General features: G+C 41.0%; 1 protein-coding gene across 9 annotated transcripts in view; it reads right to left on the bottom strand.

The window, feature by feature from the left end:
• The window catches only part of LOC148426224 (uncharacterized), a 304,347-nt gene extending 283,667 nt beyond the window's left edge, over window positions 1-20,680 (bottom strand). For 6 of the 9 annotated variants that reach the window (XR_015864959.1, XR_015864963.1, XR_015864961.1 and 3 more), the window contains exons 1-4: window positions 20,556-20,680; window positions 20,381-20,483; window positions 19,125-19,236; window positions 3,013-3,114 (exon numbers count right to left, since the gene is read on the bottom strand). The gene's annotated coding sequence lies outside the window, so the exon portion shown is untranslated. The remainder of the gene's footprint in view (window positions 1-3,012; window positions 3,115-19,124; window positions 19,237-20,380; window positions 20,484-20,555) is intronic. The other 3 variants (XR_015864966.1, XR_015864967.1, XR_015864965.1) reach the window with 2 other exon arrangements.
• Between the last annotated feature and the right edge of the window lie 451 nt (window positions 20,681-21,131).

The following is a 21,131-nucleotide window of genomic DNA, read 5'->3' as shown; positions in this document are numbered from 1 at the left end:
TAATTCAAAGTTGAACGGGTTAGCCATGGGTCCCAAGATTGCTAGCGATATTAAAGAGAGAAGTAAGAAGATGATTTACATGCAAACAAAGCTGGAGATAATCAAGAAATACGAAGCTAGCCGAGCCTAGGCTACCCTTACTCGGGAATATGGCCATATCAAGCGCCACTCAAAGGTCAATAAAACCTTTCTATATTTTTTTATTTAGGATGTTTTCTGATTGTACACATGTATATTCTTGTATATTCATGTATATTATTTTATTATATATACATAGCACTTACTATTTTGGGAACAAGTTTTAATATGTACGTGCAATTTTTATGTTTTTACCTGGGGTTCTAAACGCATTAGCTATTTAACATAGGTTTGGAATGCCCGAGGTTTAGATACACAGGGGCCCACTGTATGTATGTAAATATATATATATATATATATATATATATATATATATATATATATATATATATATATATATATATATATATATATATATATATATATATATTTGTGCTTGTGCCGATATAAAGTGGCCGATTAAGGATGAGACAAGGGAGGTGGGGGCACTTACTTATCCATCGGCATCATTAATATTAAAATTCACGACCCACCCAGTGAATTCCATTCCATCCAACCCCTTGACAACTTCAGAATGCATGTCCAACCCCCCCCCTTCACTTTCAGCAAATGGGGCGTCATGATAAGTATACACGCCCCCCTCGCCCCTCCCAACTCTCGTTTTCAAACTCATTATTAGGTATTCCTCGGGCTTTCAGATCTTAGCATTTTTAAACTTGAAAGGCACAGAAAACTGACCGCAACATAGGACGTCTTTTCCTCATATATTCTCATATCTCCCAAAACGCATGTAAATACAAAAAATATGTTCGATACCACTTTTTATTTGGGGGCGATAGCAGTTTGACCACACACCTGTAGAGTAGTCATCCATATTATATATAGATTAAATAATATAGATTTTTTTTCAAGATGGAAACAAAAATCCAATTTTCATAATCCTCTGAATATAAGATATATTGTTTTGTTGATTTAAAAACAATTTCTGGATTTATTTAAAAAAAAGAACACTTTCTTTTACAAAAACCCGCCGTTTTACACATATAGCATATCAACATTTCCCCCCCTCCCAAATTAAAAACTCATAATTTATGCGCACCGGATCATAAGGCGCTGTCAGAAAATTGTGTGAAAATCGTGCGGAAAATACGGGACATACATTTGCTGTTGAATCAGTCACTCATCTTTTTCCATATGTGATTAAAGTGGAAGCCTACTACCGGACTACAATAATGAGCAATTAGCATGTTCTTCTAATAATAGTAATAATAATAATAAAGTCTTGTCATTACTTTCGATAACGACAACCTTTTGGTGTCGACATGAAAGCCGATCAGCTCTGGGACGGTTTCTCGCCAGCAAGGAAGGTAAACCCACACAAGCGGCAGTCAACAAAACAACAACAACAAGCGGGCGCAAACACGCCGGCAACATTTTCAAAGCCCTAAAACGAGGGGACTTCAAATGCAGCTATTTGTTTGGGGCCTCTTGTCGTGGGAATAGGCGGCAGAGCGAGCGAGCGAGCGACTGTGCCGCCGCCTCATTAGAATCTCTTTCAAGTCGTGGAGTTCGGCCTCCCTCTGTTCCTCTCCCCATATTCCCTGACCCCGACGCATCTCCGCGGGGTTGAGGTAGGGGGGCGGGGTACCGCCGGGGGTGGGGAGGATACGCACACACGCGCGCTTTGGGCGTGAAGAGTACTTGAACTGGATGTGAAGTCAGAAGAACTTGGAGGAAAAAGCGGAAACGGAACACTTGCCGGTTCTCCTCCTTCATGTTGTCACCTCGCTGCACCACCCTCCCAGGGATGCAGGAAGTGTGTGTGTGTGTGTGTGGGGGGGGTATTTGTTATGTTTTTTTTTCAGACATCACATTGCAGATATTGTGTCCCGAGCACCTATTTCTCCCCTTCTTCATTTTTTTTTTTTAAATCATGATTTGCTCCCGTTTCGTTTCAACTTGCAGGGTGAGCGCGCAGACCCGGAAGCAGGGAAGCCGAATACGAAATTAATCCGTCCCGGGGTTGGGATCGTAAGGCGAAATCGTTGTAAGGAACCTACGGTAGTTAGCTAATGCGTATAAAAACCCAGGCAAAATTGTATATACCATAGGTGTCAAACTCAAGGCCCAGGGGCCAGATCCGGCCCGCCACATCAATTTATGTGGCCCGCGAAATCCTGAGCAAACTTCAAATTTCTGGTTAAAATACTAAATTTGCAAGTTGTCCTCAACATTTAAAAATTTGGGGGTAAAAAATAACAAGCATTTTTTTGTTCCCAATATCTCTTTTCAACAGTTTTTACCGGGCTCTTATTTCAAAACTAGTTAGACGAGTGACAAACACACCTAAAATTGATTTGATTTCACAATCATACCAGCCCTCTGACAAAAATTATAACTACAATCCGGCCCCCGATAAATATGAGTTAGACACCTCTGGTATATACAGATTTAAAATTTGTAAAAAATAGCATAGTAAGTGCTATTTATATACAATGTACCGTATTTTCCGCACTATAAAGCGCACCTAAAAGCCGTATTTTTTTTTAAAAAGCTGATGGTGCGCCTTATAATCAGGTGCGCCTTATATATGGATCGATATCGGGATTGGGATCGGTAGATGAGGAATGAACCGATAAAGTTGAACATGGTTGGTCATATTGACATTGAGTTATTCTGCTATGGAGAGTTTAGAGTTATTATTTGAGTTATTATTGTTATTACTTTGAGTATGACTATATTGTGATTGAAAAAAAAATCAAATATGTCATGAATTGAGAGTGCGCCTTATCTAGAAAAAGTTTTAAAATACGTCATTGATTGAGGGTGCGCCTTATAATCCGGTGCGCCTTATAGTTCGGAAAATACGGTACATGTATTGAATTAAAGAACATCATAAATATTTTTTTAAGGGAAAAATTACATTTTATTTACCTTTGGAGAGACTTGAGTTACTTGCAAGGGTAACGAGCGTTCTTCGTACATCACGAGCAATCTTGGGACCCATGGCTTACTTATTAACCTTTGAATTCAGCACTGAAAATAACACAATAAATACGATATTGTAAGCACTCACACGAAATGGAGTTTCAGCATGTCGGCATCTAAGTGATACCGTGACGCCGACCAATAGCAGACCGGCATCTTAATGACGGCGACCAATAGCAGACCGCCATTTTAGTGACATATGCAGTGACGTATGAGCGCGGTGCGACTCGCAGAGTCATACGCATGACCACTGACTGCAAAGTTTGAATTTTGTAATTGTTGTTGATGTCGTCAAGCTGAAAAAAATGCTGGAATGAGGGGACGGAAAAAACATAGTATTCCACTTTGTAACGTGAAAAAACGTAAAAAAAAACCTAAGCCAGGGACACTGTACCCCTGGTGTCCACTTTAAATGTGTATATATATCTATATGTATACACACACACACACACACACACAGATAAGAACATGACTGGAATGTAACGTGATTGTAGTCATATATCATTATTATTAAAGTCATGTCCTGCTGTGGTTTGTTCCCTATTTCCCATGTCAGTTCCTGTCTTTTCATCTGTCCCTTCAAACACTTTTCTGTCCAGCTTCATTTCCAATAAACATTACAACAAGCGCAGGGGGAGTATTTCAAACTCTCACGTTGCCCAATAAACCTGTCCCAGCATAAAAAGGTGTAGAACTCAAGCATTCTGGGAAAAAAAAAGTCTACTGGTTTAAAAATGTCCAACGCATCACGTACATTTCCTGTGACCAGACCACCAGAAAATGTCCTTGAAATTCCTCCTTACTAATCAAGTGTATGAAATTAATGCACAAAGTGAAACTTTTGTTCAGTGCCATCCGTGTTTGATTTATGTGTTTATCTGTGCGTTTTACTTTTTCTCTTTAGTTTTATCTGACACATGGTCCGTTTTATTTCTGGCTCATCTGCCAGAAAATTGCCTCAGTGAAAAAAGTTACACTTCGCAAGTCAATACAACATTAAGCATTAGTAAGCATTAGTCAAGGGTGTCAACTACTCTCCATTAAAAAAGGGAATTTTATTATTTATGTTCGTTGTTACTATTTTAAAAGACGGGAATTCTCGTCCGTGGCACTGATTGAGTTAGAGATGCACTTGGGAATTTTATTGCACTCTGTGGGCTGATCAGGGTATATTCCATTTATCAGTCGCGAGTACTTTGGGTTTATGCGTGACTATTTTTACTTCATTTTATGGTTATTTATTGGACTCCTAACAGCCAGTCACAGTTTGAGCAGGTCACTTTGGCAAGCTGGGCTCAGCGGGCGCCAGACTGCAGGGAGAGGGATGCGGGGCCGCTGCCCGTCACAGCCCACTAGTCACCTGACGGGCCCCGGGGCCTGCCAGACTGACACCCCCCACCTCTCACCCCCCCAAGGCCGGGTAGGAGGGATGGCGAAGGAGGAGGTTGGCACGGGGGCAATCAGTAGCCAATGCATTTTCTACGCGGTGAGTGTAGAGGTAAAGAAGAACGCACGCGCTGGAGCTGCTTTCAACTTTTCCCCCAAAATTCCTCAGCGTTTGATCCGGAATGGCGGTTAAAAATAGATTCGATAGATTTGCTTAACGACGGCATTGCAACGTCATGATTAAAAACAATATATGCGTTGAGGGGAAATGAAGGAATAGATCGTAGTGTGCGTGTGTGTGTCCGCGTGTGTGTGTGTCAGAATGTTGGGGGGTGTACATGGGAGTTTCTGGAGGGGTGCAACAGAGTCTCTCAGGCGTGTCAGAACATGAGCCAACACTCCATGATTCACACACCGCAGACATTTGAATTGGTGGACACACACCATACACACGCCATGCCTACACATCAACCAGCTACACGCAGTCGTTACACACATACAAACATATTCTACACACACACTGACACACGCATACTGTACACAACACACAAATCCACATGCTGCACAAACACACGCTCATATATCCTACCAATGCACTCAGGGTCCAACGACTTCTCGACATTTGATTTCTGAGTTCATCCTAAATTTCGTAAATTCAATGGGGTCAGCAACGGCTCTGGAGCCGTATGTGGCTTTTAAAATGTTGCAGCTCTCTAAATAATGCTTAGTTCCGACAAACTACGTGACGGCATAACGAGAAATGGCACTTGAATTGCAAAAAAATTGCAAACAAATTTAGCCCATGTCGGGCTCCTTTACTGCCATTCAGAATCAGAAATAATGTCATAGTATTCTATTATATAATTATATATATATATATATATATATATATATATATATATATATATATATATATATATACACATTTTTTTCGTTGGCACCGTAAAACCACCAGGTGGCGATAGTGTTCAATTTATGACATTTGCAAGCCTTTGATAGGCTTAGCCTGGACTCGCATAATGCACTCATCTTCAAAAGTCATAATACTCCCATTACGACATAATAAATATTCCCATTTCATAAATATACAGCATAGTTATTTTTGCTATTATCACATTTTTTATGTTTTTTGTGCATATTGGGGGGAAAATGTACAAATGCATTGATAGAGCTGATGCCACTGAACATTTTGAGGGGTTGAAAGTAAATATATATTTATATTTGACGATGTTATGACCCTTTCCGAGTGAGCCCAAGTTGGGTGGCAATAAGGCCAGGCTAGTGAAAAATACCCGGACACCCAGGGGGTTAAAGAAAAAAAAAAAAAACTGTGTTGGAACTGAACTGAAGGCAGTGAAACCATGAATAAAGCAGAAGAGGCATAAATATGGACTGTAGCTTTGCAATTAAACAGTAAATGGATCAATGTTTGTATATGTTTGTGTGTGCTTAGAAGGTGGGGGGGGGGGGGGGGGGGGGGCCTCAGGGGTCCATCCTAATGAGCTTTCCGTGCGCATTCCTAATGCGAGCTGGGTGCAGCGCCCACGGCACTGTCATCCCGGGCCCGGGCTGACCTTGCTCAGCTGCCGGGCGGTGTCGTTTGCTATATTTATGGCAGCCGCACCGGCACCTCGCCGCGTGGAAGTGTGTGTGTTTGTACGTGTTCTCTACTCGCTCGGGAAGCAAATAGTGTGTATATCAGCATAATGAATCAAGTGGCAGGGAAAGAGAGAGAGGGAGAGGGGAGAGAAAACCATTATCCCTCTGCTGTGTTTCTCCCCTCCTGGCGACTAACCCCCGTGGTGTTGATTCCGCATTTTCCCGTTTTTTTTTTTCCCATCCCCTTTCATCCTGATTTTTATGTCTTTGCTTAGTCTCATCATGGAGATTTTTTTTTTGTTCTTAACCTAAACATTGGACACAATGCGTTCTGTCCAGTGTTGGGAGTAATGCATTACAAAAGTAATGTAATTACTGTAAAGCGTTACCCTTTGCCGTAACACGGTAGTGTAATATATTACACATGAAAAAATGGTACTGTTATACTGATTACAAATAAGGGTAATGCAATGCATTTTTAGCCTGAAATTGGTGTGGGGTTTTTTTCCCTCAAATTCGCCAAAATTCCGCAAGATCGGAAGAGGACATTTTTTTTTTTTTTTTTGCTGTTGTTAGGTATGATGGACATACGTACACAAGATAGACATACGACCGTTACTTTCAGTTCGTCAGCGACACCTAAAGAGCTGTTCACTTTGCCAATTAGGACCAGCAATCTGACAAACCATTTAGAGCGGTGCCACAGTAACGTGATGTTAGCAAAAAGAAACATTGAACAGATGTTGATTGATTTTGCTCTTTTCTTTTGTTAATGTTTAAAAGGATACAGAGTTTGAATTGTTTTCATTCGAGTATGACTCTAAACTATGTGGCGTTAATGCAGTGTTTCTCAAATAGTGGGGCGAGCAAGGTGATTCCAGGGGGGTGCCGGGGAAAGGGCTTAAGTGTAGTTGCAATTAAATTAGAAATTTTAAGCTTTTTTTTGTTTTATTTTCAGGCACTTTGATGTTTTTTTTGTTTGTTTGTTTTAGTCTATTTTTTATTTATTTTTTATTATTACATTTATTAGACTATTTATTTATAATGATTTCTTTTTGGGGAACAGCTCTAACACTATATAGTGATGTTTTTTTTGTGGAACAATATTAATAATTACAGATATTTTTCTATGATACAAAAGAGGAAACTTGAGGTTGATTATTTTTTTGCGGGCCGATACAAATGAAGTTTGAAAGGATCTAAAGTTGAGTAAATTAGACACTGATGGCACGTTTTAAGACATTTTTAATTGATTTTTTTTTTTTTTTTACCCCAAAATGATTTCACAGGTGGTACATCACTGAAAAAAAGTTGAGAATCACTAGCGGACACTATCTTCTTACAGCATCTTTTTTCTGTTTTTGACCAATCGGCATTGCTTAAAAGAATTCAACTTACCAAGTTTTTCATATTGTTTTCCTTGTAATTGGTCTTGCACTTTTTTCAGTGCACACGCACGTATATTTAGACGATAAGCCAATGAGCGCTACGAGGCAGAAACGTGGAGGAGTGCGGGCAATGTCGGGGTTTTGCCGTGACCAAAACGAAAGTTTTAATTCGTTCCTCTGGGACGCTGCTTACTCATCCAACTCCAACCCCGAGGACCCGCTTCCTAGGAAATCTATTCAAATCACATCTCTCCTCCGCCTTTTATTGCATTGCCCATACACAAGCACCAGCAGCCCATCACAAAGTGACAAATCAGCGCATACTTTCTCCGTCGTCGAGGAGGAACGACACTTTGGTGGGGTTTATGTTTAAAGTGATTAGGGAAATTGACTTCCCTACGCGCTCTCTGTCACACACGCAAACACACAAATGCACACTTTACTTCACATGTGTGGGTTTATCTGGATGCCGGCAAAGTGATTAGGAAATAATTCAGAACAGTTCTCCAGACGTAAAGTTTAAAAGTAAGGTGCAAGTTCGCCTTTAAGCATACTTTGTTGGAGTGATCGATACCGCCTTTTTTAAAACCGATACCAGTAAGGGTACTTATAATTCCCAGAATACAAGAAACTCATTTTTTCTCCCGAAATTAGGAACAAAAGTACAGTTGCATCCGATAAAACAGGGGTTCGCAACCTTTTTGGGGGGTAAAAAAAGAAAAAAAAAACATGCCATCACTGTATGATTTATTAAACTTTAGAACCTTTCAAACCTTATTTGTACTGGTCCACAAAAAAATAATCAACATAAAGTGTTAAAGAAAACTATGAGACATAACGCATCCTCTTTTGGGATGACACTGAAGATCTGCTCACAAAAGAAATCGTTAGTTACTGTATTAGTAAATGTTTGTACACAAAAAAAATCAACATAAAGTGTCAGACCTATTCTCAAAAAGAAATAATTATAAATAAATATCGGTCCACAGAAAAATACTCAATATTCGGGATCATAGTAACGACGTGTTCACAAAAATAAATCATTCGCTTGACAGGTAACGAGAGGCGGCACATGACAAGTTGGGTCGAACCATTCTAGTTCGGGGAGAATCTGGCTTTTTACAGGAATGAAATTGAATAACCTCCTGAAACATAAAATTTGTTTTCTGAAGTTTTCCTGAAACAATTAATTCAACAATGATTTTTAAAGAATTTTTGCATGTTTGTTTGACTCAAAATCATGATTACCCCCTGAAATTTAACCCCAGGGAAGTACCCGCATTTGAGAACCACTGGATTAGGGTATAAAATTTGAAATTAGAGTTGCACACAAGATTTAGGGTTTCAAATGGGGGTTTGTCCATGTAATAAATCAAAACAAACATAGTAACGGTCAAATGTTTGATCATATATATATATATATATATATATATATTGAAATTTTCGGCATGCGAAATTTTCGGCTTAAATCACTGACTACCATTAACGGATATAAACATCAACGACTAAATAAGTTATATTATTCACTGCCATTAAAAAATTTTAGAAGTCAATTCCAGATGCGGGCTGGCAGTGAATGGCTTAATGATGTGGATGATGCACTGGAATGACATTCACTTCACAGATGCAAATAATTTCCAACATTTTTGACTCATCAGTGCACATCCATTTTATTGGAAATAACACGGAATTAATAATACCGTAGTCAAAGTACAGCATACACAGTGGCGACTATCACTCGCAATGTGTCGTGTACACATCAAACACCGGTTTGATTGCGCGCTATTACCATTTTCCTGGCATGCAAACACACACACACACACACACACACACACACACACACACACACAGGTCTACACCGTTCCTGTGCCCTGCATTCTCAATAAAGCAGGCGATGAGCGCGCGGAGCCATAATTAGTTTATTCAGACGTATGAAGCAGGCGGGACAGGCGGAATTTGTTATTATTCCACTGCCAGCCCACCACGCACACACACACACACACACACACACCAAACAGTGACACCTACAGCATGACGGTTGGTTTTGGGTGGGGGGCAGCGGTGAGAAACGCCACTTGATGGAGCCGTAATGTTCCTTAATATTTTCATTTTGATGTCATTTGTGGCCCCGCTTTTTTAAATATCCGCTCTGTAATAATGTTTAATTTCAAGGGTCAGTCTGCCAAGGAGTATATTAAAGCTGATAAAACTCATTTTCCACGGGCCCAATATCACGCCCAGATCAGGTTAGGAGGCCAGCCTCCCTGAATATTTCATCTTTTATCACGCCGATAATGGGGAGATGACAGAGGCGCATTATTACAATGAGAGAATTGCTCATTTCCCCAAAACGGGGGAGGAGGGCAGGCGGGACGGCGACCGGGCGGCGGCCGCCGACGGTGCCGACGGCAGCAGCCGCGGAGCCTTTGCCGCCATGAAAGCAATTCTGCGCAGGTGGCGAGTGCGGAACGAAGAAAACGAGAGAGAGAGAGAGAGAGTAACTTTCTCCGAGGAGCTCACTTATTTGATTGCCATGAATAATAAATGCGTGTGCCGTGGCGGGGATGCGAAGAAGCAACAGCTCCAAGTGTGTGACCGGGAAGTAGGTACGACTAAAATATCAGGATTAATTGCCTTGTGTATTTTCCGCACTATAAGGCGCACTCGAAAGCCCTGAATTTTCTCAAAAGCTCACAGTGCGCCTTATAATCCGCTGCGCCTTATACAGTGCATAAACCAAAAAAATAAAATACCGTATTTTCCGCACTATAAGGCGCACCTAAAAGCCTTCGTTTTTGGAAAAAAGCTGATGGTGCGCCTTATAATCAGGTGCGCCTTATAATCAGGTGCGCCTTATATATGGATCGATATTGAGATTGGGATCCGTAGATGGGGAATGAAGTGATAAAGTAAGCTTTACCTGTTTCTTTTGTGTGTTTACAGTTGAACAAGTTTGGTCGTGTTGACATTGAGTTATTATGCTATTGAGAATTTAGAGTTATTATTTGAGATATTATTGTTATTATTTTGAGTATTACTATATTGTGATTGAAAAAGTTTTGAAATATGTAAGGGTGCGCCTTATATATGGAAAACGTTTTAAAATATGTCATTGATTGAGGGTGCGCCTTATAATCCGGTGCGCCTTATAGTGCGGAAAATACGGTTACCAGTTATAAATGTATTTTGATTGATTTATTTTACAATTTATCTTTTTTATAACACCCTGTTTGAAATTTTGAAATGCTACACAGTGGACCCCCGCCATACGAAATTAATCCGTTCCGCAGTTGGGATCGTCAGGCGAAATCGGCGTATGGCAAGGAATAAAAACCTATGGTAATTTCCTAATCCGTGCAAAACCCCAGGTAAGAACATCAAAACTTTATACACGTATTAAAAATTCATAATAGTGCAGTAAGTGCTACGTATATATACGTGTATATGATATACAGTTATATAAGTAAATAACATCACAAATAAAAAAAATCTATAAAGGAAAAATGAAAGTAGAGTTTTTGAACAGCGTAGATGTTTCAAGACAGGGGACAAGGGGTCAAGTCCGGTCCTCGAGAGCCATAATAAAGCCAGTTTTGGATATGTCCCTTCAACCAACACGCCATTGGCGTTTAAAGATGGAGATGGGGTTTCAAAGAAGGGCATTATGACATAGGGTTCGAAGTTATGGTTTCAAGCGAGAGTTACAGCTTCAACAAAGGGTTTTAAAACACTGCTTAAGGTAAGGATTTCAAGTTAGGCTCTGAAATTAGTGATTCAAAGCATCGAACCTTCATTTTATGGTTTTCAAACTTGAAGACATGGTTCGTGTCTCAAAGCACAGCTTTATGACAAGTATTCATGCCAGCTTTGTAAAATTTCAAGCCAGACAGAGTTAGGCTTCCAAACTGGGGTTTCAAAATAGGGTAAGGCTTTCAAATAAAAGTCTCGGTAAATGAAATCACATCATTGGAACGGGATAATATTTTTGTAGGCACAGTTGGACAATAACATCGCGTGGCGTGTTCCAACAGATTTGATGCCTGAATAGATTTTTTAATTTAGGAAATAAAAGAGAAAAAGCTGCAGCCGAGAGGCCTGGATTCCTCTCCTTGGGAACGGATCCTTCCCACACGCTAACCACTCACCGGGATGCTCCCTAGCACCAGAGTGGCTTAATAAATGGAACCAATCAAAGGCGGTTTTGGGGCCCACCTGTGTCCCGCATGGGTCAGAACCATTAGACCCCACATTAGAGGGCCATGATGGACGCAAGCGGGGTTTTCGCCGCCCCAGTAATGAGCATAATAAGAGGATCATAATGGCATATTTCTCGACTGGGAATGGATGCAATGAGGGCTGAGGTGTTCTTCACACCGCCAATGTGGCTTACTGTACCGTCGCAAAAAGTCTTTCCCTGATGGACGCAAAATTATATGGACATCTATGATAACAGGACCCACGAAAAAGTCTCAAGGAACCATGTTCTTAACTCAAAGGGGGTCAACCATTTTATTTTCAAGCAAATGGACGCAATGAGGGCTGAGGTGTTCTTCAGACCGCCAATGTGGCTTACTGTACCGTCGCAAAAAGTCTTTCCCCGATGGACGCAAAATTATATGGACATCTATGATAACAGGACGCACGAAAAAGTCTCAAGGAACCATGTTCTTAACTCAAAAGGGGGTCAACCATTTTATTTTCAAGCAAATGGATTCTAACCAGCAGACTAAAGTAGAGTCCTGGTACTCAAAGAGCTTGCCAGTGACGTCAAAAGCAACCTTTTGTCCAAAATCAAAGTGCCAGACAATTTCAGTGCGCCCCTGTGGAGATGAACAGGAAGTGATGACCACTCCAAAATGGTATGGGAGGTCACCGGTGGACAGCGCAGATGGAGTCTATGTGTCTGGACCCCACACTGCATCCAAAAAACTGTCGAGAGGGGTGAGAGTGGTAGATTCTGGGACGGGGAGGGGGGGTACCAGACTTGGCACCTCAGGGGACTTTTGGAAGAGGAAGAGCCATGCTCCACATCTCACGCTACCAACCGTTGTTCCCTCATTTGATTGTGATCCATGAATAATGTATGGGGAAAATGAGGAGGGGGGGGGGGTGTCCAGAGTGTGTGTGTTTGTTGGGGGGGGCTAAACCTTAAAGGGACCCAGCCACAGTGGGAGTCATTACCCATGAACAGCCACATTGATGAGCCATGCGGAGAAGGAAGGCGAGGCGGAAAACAAACACGTCGTCAACAAAAACAGAAAGTTGCCCGTAAAATTCCTCAAATGTTTCAAACGCGACACTCATTGGGTGTCCTTCTCACCAACTCCCCCATTTTCCTCCTCCTCTGCTCCCATAATTCCATCGCCGCTTTCTTGTTCTTTTCATCTGTTCGTTTAGCTATTCACGATCCAAGAGCGGAAAATCGTCAACATCTTTTCCCGTATTTGTTTGTACGAGCGCTCCTCGACGTACGAACTTTCCTTTTATGAACAATCGGAGATACGAACAGCCTGGAATTCAGATTTCGGAATTAGCACATTTTAGTTTTAGTTTCCGCCGCTAATTCCGTAATTCCTGCACAGATAACGTAGTAGGGGTGGGAATTATTGACACTCTCTGGTTTCGATTCCGATTTGTAGGTCTCTGAATCGATTCATAATCCACTTTCAAAATCATTTGAATCGATCGAAAATTATTTCTGCTTCAATCTATAGATGTGCAAAAAAAAATCATACTTCTTCAATCTGAGATACGTTGTCATTCCAGTGCCAAAATATTACGTGAAAAAAATTACGTTAAAAATACTTCATATTCATCTGTAAACGATATAAAAATAAGCTTTTCAAGTGAGGATATAAATTGAGAGCAAGGGAGTATTATCAGTCACAAATTATTTTACTGCAATCTAGACCAGGGGGTGTCAAACTCTTCTACATTGTGGGCCGCCTTGTTTTGATACTTTCTATACTTTACATACGTTCCGGTATGACGGTGAAGTCAAAAATTGAAATGTGTTTGTCGCACATTTACTTTGTTTTGAAATCAGAGGCCGGTATAAACTGTTCAAAACAGAGATTGGGAACAAAACAAAAAGATCCTTGTTTGGGGTTTTTTTCCTCAAAAATATTTAAAAGTTGAAAACATCTTGCACATTTGGTAGTTTAGCCAGAAACTTGAAGTCAAATCAGCATTTCGCAGGCTACATAAAATGACCTAGCAGGCCGGATCTGCCCCCCTCCCGGCCTTGAGATTGAAATCCTTGGTGTAGTACAGGGTGACCCAAAAAGATGCATACCCATATTTTTTCTTACTTACCTACTACTTACCTACTACTACTACTACTACTACCTACTACTACTACATACTAAACCCTAACCCTGAAAACTGCCATCACAGCAAAAATAAGAGCCATCCCGAAAGAGGAGTGTGTAAAAGTGATTGACAACTTTGTCAGACGAACACATCTTGGGAAAGCCATAGATTGACTAAAAATTGACAGAAATAGCTGAAACTCTGGTGAATGGTCTTCCATAAACTGAATAATGTGTGGTTGTAATTTGAAATAAATAGCTTTTTAATCAAAGTCACAATTGAAATTTTCATGGGTACGCATCTTTTTGGGTCACCCTGTATTTTCATTCGTTTACATGTTATGTGAGAAAGATGTGTGCATGAATTAGGAGTTTGCACATGTTATTATGTATTTGGTTTTGTTTTATATGATTTTGTGCATGCTGACGTTTTGCGTTGTGTTGATTAGGGACTTTTTTGCTCCCTGGTCCGTACAAACATTTGATTCTGGTTACCTCATTTAATTCACATGCTGGTTAAAGAGCAAAACAGTTGCGGTGTCGTACAGCCGCCTTCCTACTAAATTCTGCTTAGTAGGTAGGCAGAGAACATATATATCACGGCTGCGACGTAATTGGGACCTACGTTAGAAAAAAAGACACTTTTGATGCTTACGCAATCAGCAGATCCGTGACGGTCAAACTTCATTGGTTTAAAACCATGCATTTACATTGGCGGCCATGTGGCTTTCGTGCGTCACACAAGTTTGCAAAACGAGACCAGAGAATGGGGCGGAATCTTTGATGCTTGTTTTTAAGATGTCTCGCGGATTTCCTTAAGCAATAAAAAATAGGTCCGTTGTCTATAATACCGGGATGTCCTTGCGTGTGTTAAAGGATTGATTTAGTTGCGGTTCTGTCCAATCGCTACTCTGATTGAAAGAAGATTTGGGATAGAAAAGGTTAACAAACGTACGTTGCAATACACAAAATAAATCTTACTTTTACAAGCGACGCCCAGATCAGGGCTGCAACTTACAAGAGAAGTAACCAGTTTGACATCACAGCACCATTTTATTCTGTTCAAGTTTTTGCAATTCACTGCACTCCAACCACAGATTTTGATTGGAGCACTCTCCTTCCTCTGGATACTAGTCTTTAATTATAATTATTTATCATATACAAAATGTCTTTTTTGGAACAAAAGTTCTTTCTTGCAACTTACGGACTACTCTATAATGTGATACAAGGGGACACAAAAGGAAGTTACACGTGTTTTAACTTTATATTTATTTTTTCTAATCTACTTTTCAACAACATATTTACAGTTGACCCCTGCTATGCGAGAGTTAATTGGTACCAAGCTAGTTTGCCGAGCAAAAATCTACATATAATAAGCACAAAGTGTTTTTGAGATACGTACTGAATATAGCATGATTTTATCTGTCCCAGTGTTTTTGAGATACGTACTGAATATAGCACGATTTTATCTGTCCGTCATGCTTGAGGATAGATTTTCTTCACGCGGCCCCTGAGCCAGATGACATTTGTCACCGCTGCCCTAACCCAAATTGACTTGACATAACGCTAGGGCTTGACTCAAACAAGACGTCAATTAGCTCACCTTTTGGTAAATGTTGGCGAATACGATACAAAACAGCAAACCGGCGCCACTCGTAAACTATCATAAAGCACAAACTTGCAAGCCCAGACATAAGGTGTTGGCACCGTTTATTATCAGCCGCATGCAACAGACACTCCTGCGGCGGCCGCAACGGCAGCGGCTAAGTCGCTGAAGCAGGACCAACGCGGAGTTATCACTCATTGCGACTCCCGTATTGCGGCATGACGAATTGGCCCCTGCGGGGCGGCAAGCGTCGCCGCGCGCTTATTACCGCCGCTCTTAAGTGGGAGTTGATTTAGCTTAAATAGGTTGTTTCATAAGGAGAAGACACCGGCACCGTCGCCGACGCCGCTTGCCTCGTCGCCGGTCTAATTGAATAATGCCTCCTCTACATACCTATTAGGAGGGCTTAGGTACACAGCGTGCCCCAATAATTGCTTATACAACTCGGCTAATTTGGCCTTCCTCTCGCGCACTTGGAGTAGCGCCGCGTTATTGAATCATCAGTAGCGTGCGTGCGCTCTCTATGTAGGTTAGTATTCTAATGTATGATGCAAGGGAATATTAGTGAAAACAAAACAAAATTGTATTCCCGGACCTAAATATAGCCTTATTTGTTTTGTTTGCCTTAATATTCCCTTGCATCACACCACTCGAATTTCAAACTCCCTAAATCTGAATGCGATTAGAGCACTGGATTGTCAATGCTATGAAGGCAGAGTGAGTGAAATCAGTCAAATTATCCTTCGGGTTTCCCATTGGAATCAATTACGGTGATTCCCCGAATAAAGGATATATTTTGGTTTCTAAATATAAAGGAATGACTCATTAGGTGTACTTCGTTCGCGCCGCCTAAAGTTCTGTAAACTTCGATAGAACCAGTAATTTGACAGACCATTTTGAGCAGTGGCATAGTAACGTGAATTTAGCGTAAAGAAAACGCCAAGGATTGCGCTCTCCCGTTGGGCGATGCCACTTCCACCTCAAGAGGAGACGAGATTATCGTCTCGTATTATTATTAAGACGGACTATGTCTTACATCGAATATATGCGACCGCTTCCAACAGTGGATTCACCAGCATTTCGAAACCTTGTCAGCAAGATCCCCGTCATAACCATCAATAGGGACAAGGTTAGCGACAACCGCTATTAATCATAGTCTATAAATAGTTGAGGTCACTATGTATCGAGTTGAAGCATACAAAACTCATGTTAAAAAGTGCGTTATGACAATAAGCCAATAGCTGTTAATGTTAGCCCCACAGAAACATCTATTTTTGAAACATCAGTCCGAAGCTCGCCGACTGAACTTGAATTTGAATATTAACATAGAAATTGTGAAATGCAGCAACTGTTTTGGCCTACGACATAAACAATGCGGCACTATGCTTTGACGCGAAGTAATTAAGGGGTTATAATACAAAAAAAAGAGAAATAGTATCTTGTCTTTAAAGGGTTACAATACAATACAGATGAAATGTTTTGTACCGGTTTTAGGCTCAAGCCAACATTTCACTGCATGTGTATTGACCGCTACATTTAGAATGGCAAATCCATATTTCCACTTATGGTGGCGAGAGTAATGTCAAAGTAACGCGATAGTAGTGGAATGCATTACATTTCAGTAACGCAAATACGTAAGTACTGTATTTTCCGCACTATAAGGCGCACCCTCAATAAATGACATATTTGAAAACTTTTTCCACATATAAGGCGCACTGGATTATAAGGCGCACCCTCAACTAATGAGAAACTTTTTCAATCACAATATAGTAATACTCACAGTAACAATTACTCGAATAATAACTCTAAACTCTCAATAGCATAATAACTCAATATGAGCAACCTCGTTCAACTGTAAACACACAAAAGAAACAGGTAAAGCTTACTTTATCACTTCATTCCCCATCTACCAATCGCAATCTCAATATTGTTCCATATATAAGGCGCAGCTGATTATAAGGCGCACCGTCAACTTTTTAAAAAAAATTAAGGCTTTTAGTTGCGCTTTATAGTGTGGAAAATACGGTAATAAATAATGCATTACAGTTTTGAAATAACTTGCTCAACACTGGTGTAACGCCTACCGCTATAGAGGACATGTGCGCAGTCACTCAGAGAAAAAGATGTTACATGGGGTAAATTGGCAGATTAATTGAATTAAAAAAAAAAAGTTTGGGATTCACTGCAATAAAGGATTAGTGGCACATGAGCATATCACAAAGATATTCCAATAATACAAGCGTTTTTGCGTGGGAGCGGTTCCGACGGGGAGGAGGTGTTGGTATAAAGGCATTTTTATTAACAAAAAGCCTGATCCCTTTTTTGAAGTCTGTTGTTTGCTTTGCGAGTTTATCACTGACGCAACGGTGCGCTGGCATGTGAATCGTGCGAGCTGCGCCAACGCTTCCGGAAGCGAACAAGGCGCCGTGGATCCCTGCCAGGAAACGAGCAGACACACTCTCGGGGAAGTTGGCCGTCAATCAACAATCCTCGAATGGAAACGCAACCTGGCTTCGCGCACGTTGCACAAATAAATAAACAGACGCACGCGCAAAGTACTTTGGGGTGAGTGTCTGATAAGACCTGGGAAGGCTGTGACTAAATTCAGGCGCCTGGGCTAAATTTAACCGAACATCCTTGAGCAGTGGGGGAATTTTCGGCAAATCTCTTGCCTCGGGTGAGAAATAATCTGGTTGGGTATGATTTTACTTGCTGGGCTACTCTTAAATCACATGTATTTGGGAAGTGCAAACAACACTGCAGCATTGCCTTATGTTTTATTTTCCATTGAAATAAAAAGAATCGGCATTGATCTGTCCCGTCCCCGAAAACCACGATTTTAACCCTTGTGCAGCATTTTGTTTACACCAAAGGCATTTCACATCAAAGGGAAAGCGATGAAAGAAGGCACTCGGGTAGCTGAAATTTCACCTAGATGGTGACGACATGTCAAAGTTCAAAATGGCACAAACACTTATTTACCAGACTACTGTCATTTTTCCTTTGTATATTTATGTTATTTAATTTAACTGTACAGTAGATTATGTTACTAATTTTTAAAATGTGTATAAAGTCGTGATGTTTTTACCTAAGGTTTTTGCACGCATTCACTAATTAACATAGGTTTGGATTGCCCGTCATACGGACAATTCGAGTTACGAGCCTGGCCGCTGAACGGATTAAGTTCGTAACACGGGGGCCCACTGTACTTCCTATGGGCAGGGCAGCAAGTGATGGATGCTTAAAGAGATCCAGATGAGGATCATGGCGGTCCCATCCCTATGGATGGTTACCGTGTGAGGGGTCACCCTGGCAGGCTGGCAGACCTCAACGGGCCACAAGGGTGGAAAGGCTGGTGGGGGTTGTCCCGTTACGACTTTCGATTAAAGTCTCAGCCCGATAAACGGCCTTGATTTGGCCATAAATTATGATGCCATTATAGGCCAATTAGTGCCAGAATCCCACTGCCATGCTCTACATGCCAGGTCATTGGCAGTTAACAGGCATGCGCTTGCATACACTAAAGAGAGCTCCGGGAATAACGAGAGTAGCACTCAGCGGAGCACAGACCCACGCCAAGGACGAGCCAAATGACAAAAAAAAAAAAAAAAAGACAGATTAATTTTTGTGTTTGTGAGTTAGCGCACTTAAGTCCATTTTGAACCATCTTGAGCAGGCAATCAATCATAGTCACAAAAAGAAAAAGCGCCTCTGTCTCCTCTCCGCAGCTGTAGCAAACCATTACAAGATGGGGGACAAAATATTTACCCACGATCCTCTTCATTTCCCTTCGAGTCTTGAGCGTAACTGAATCCTTGGTCACAAGGTAGCGTTCGCTGGTAAAGCACTGAGTCCAATTTTTCCATGGGTTTTGCGAAACCTGGAAAACATGTAGGACAGCGCAACTCGAGGACCGACTTTGATAGAAAAACATTTCTGCCAATATTTTTGCCTTGGAGGGGGTAATATAAGCTCTCGTATCGATTTCTCATGCACCTGCCCCTGAATCGCTTATTTGATCCTTGTAAAAATTAAGGAGTGTGTCATCAGCATTCAACGCGCACGGTTAGAGTAGCTCGACCGAGTGTGACTCAACAGCTTGCGAAGAAAATTGTGTGTGTGTTGTACGCATCAAAGTCAGTGCAGCCATGCATGAAAGTCGATCCGCTGCTTGTGCGTGTTTTATTTATTCATTAGTGACACACGACTCGAACAGGAAGACGGGGTCCTTTTTTTTTTTTAAAAAAGGACAAAAGTTCCATTCAAATAAGCAGAGGATCCCTTGAGCGCGATATAAATGCGTTGATACAAGTGTGTGCGAACCGGAGTGGGATGACTTCTTTTAATTTCGGGGGCTCGAGGGAAATTGAGCCCACGAGCTTGCAATTATGACAGTCATCAGTGTGGCGTGAAGAAAGTCATTTGAGCTTTTTGTTTTCATCACATAGAGTTCTTGATCCCCGACGCACACATTCACCAACGATGACATCTGCTATGTGCAGGTAATCTATTACAATTAACTGTCAGTGTTGGGGGGGGGGGGTAGCTAGACAATCATCGGCCAATTAGAGTCTCATTAGGGCGGGTGTTAAGTCGCCTCATATTAGGGTCAGTGGCCCTCATTTCAACAAAGGGAAAATTGTTAACCTCTGCAATAGTCCCTAAGAGGGGCGGGGACAACTAAGAAATGCCTGCTGATTGGATATCAAAAAAAACTTTTCTTAATCTCAGAACGGAATATCTGCTTCATTAAGAATTCATTAAGCGCTGTTGTAAATAGAGAAAAAACGGATACGCCCTCACCACAAATGTTTATGATCGCCTATATCGACTTTTTACACGAGCGCCGATAAAAGATACATACTTCTCCAAGTGCCATGATAATGATCAACAAACAAATGTGGTAGCATAGCAGGCCCAAGTGTTTATCATAAACAGACAGATTTAACTTCTTAAAAGTATATGATCATGCGGTTGGAAGTCGGAAAAAAATGTCAAACCTATATAAATGCATATTGCAATACCTGAAATTCTTTGTTTATCAAAGCGAGCGTCTCACGCAGCGATCAATCGGATGCATTTCATGATCACTCTTTCACGGTCATTTCCGTTTCCGGGCGCCATGGTCTACAAGTAAACAAATAACATTAAAATCTTTCGTAATTACAGCCAAACTCATAACAATAAAGAGTTGCTTACACGTCGCCGATTTGGAGCCCATGATATCCGATTTATAAAAAAGAGGAGCGGATACCTCTCCGTTATATCAAACGGGAACTTCTGTGTTACGGCGAGAACGGTCCTACGAAAGGGTTCTGCTTCCCGGATACCGGAAGTTCCGTTGCAGGGAGTCAGTCGTTAATGTAATATAATCGTAGAAAATTCACTGCATACGTTTTTTTCTCCGGATTCGGGAATTTCCGTTCGACAGTGGTCCATAGTTGGGAATACTTACAGTAGATGGATATTGTTTATTCGAGGCCAATAGCAATACAGACATTTTTGAAAATACAAAAGTAAAAGAAATGGATTAATAATGGGAATGGATTATTTACATGTAAAAGGCGCCTCTACATATAAAAAATTCTCATGACAAAATACTTCTGGAACTAATTTATTCCATATGTAGAGGTACCACTATATGTCCAACAAAGTCAACTTGAAATGGTCTGAAAAGATTTAAAACTTCCGCAATAACAACAAAGTTCTTCCAAGGTGTTAGTGTGCTTTCTCCAGTCCAAGACAATTTTCCAATAACTTTCCTCACAGTCATGT

This window comes from Hippichthys cyanospilos, chromosome 3 (genome assembly GCF_059441005.1).
Source record: "Hippichthys cyanospilos isolate Australia breed blue-spotted pipefish chromosome 3, RoL_Hcya_1.0, whole genome shotgun sequence".
Classification (NCBI taxonomy): domain Eukaryota; kingdom Metazoa; phylum Chordata; class Actinopteri; order Syngnathiformes; family Syngnathidae; genus Hippichthys; species Hippichthys cyanospilos.
Note: the sequence above shows the minus strand (reverse complement) of the source record. Positions and strands in the feature narration are given on the sequence as shown.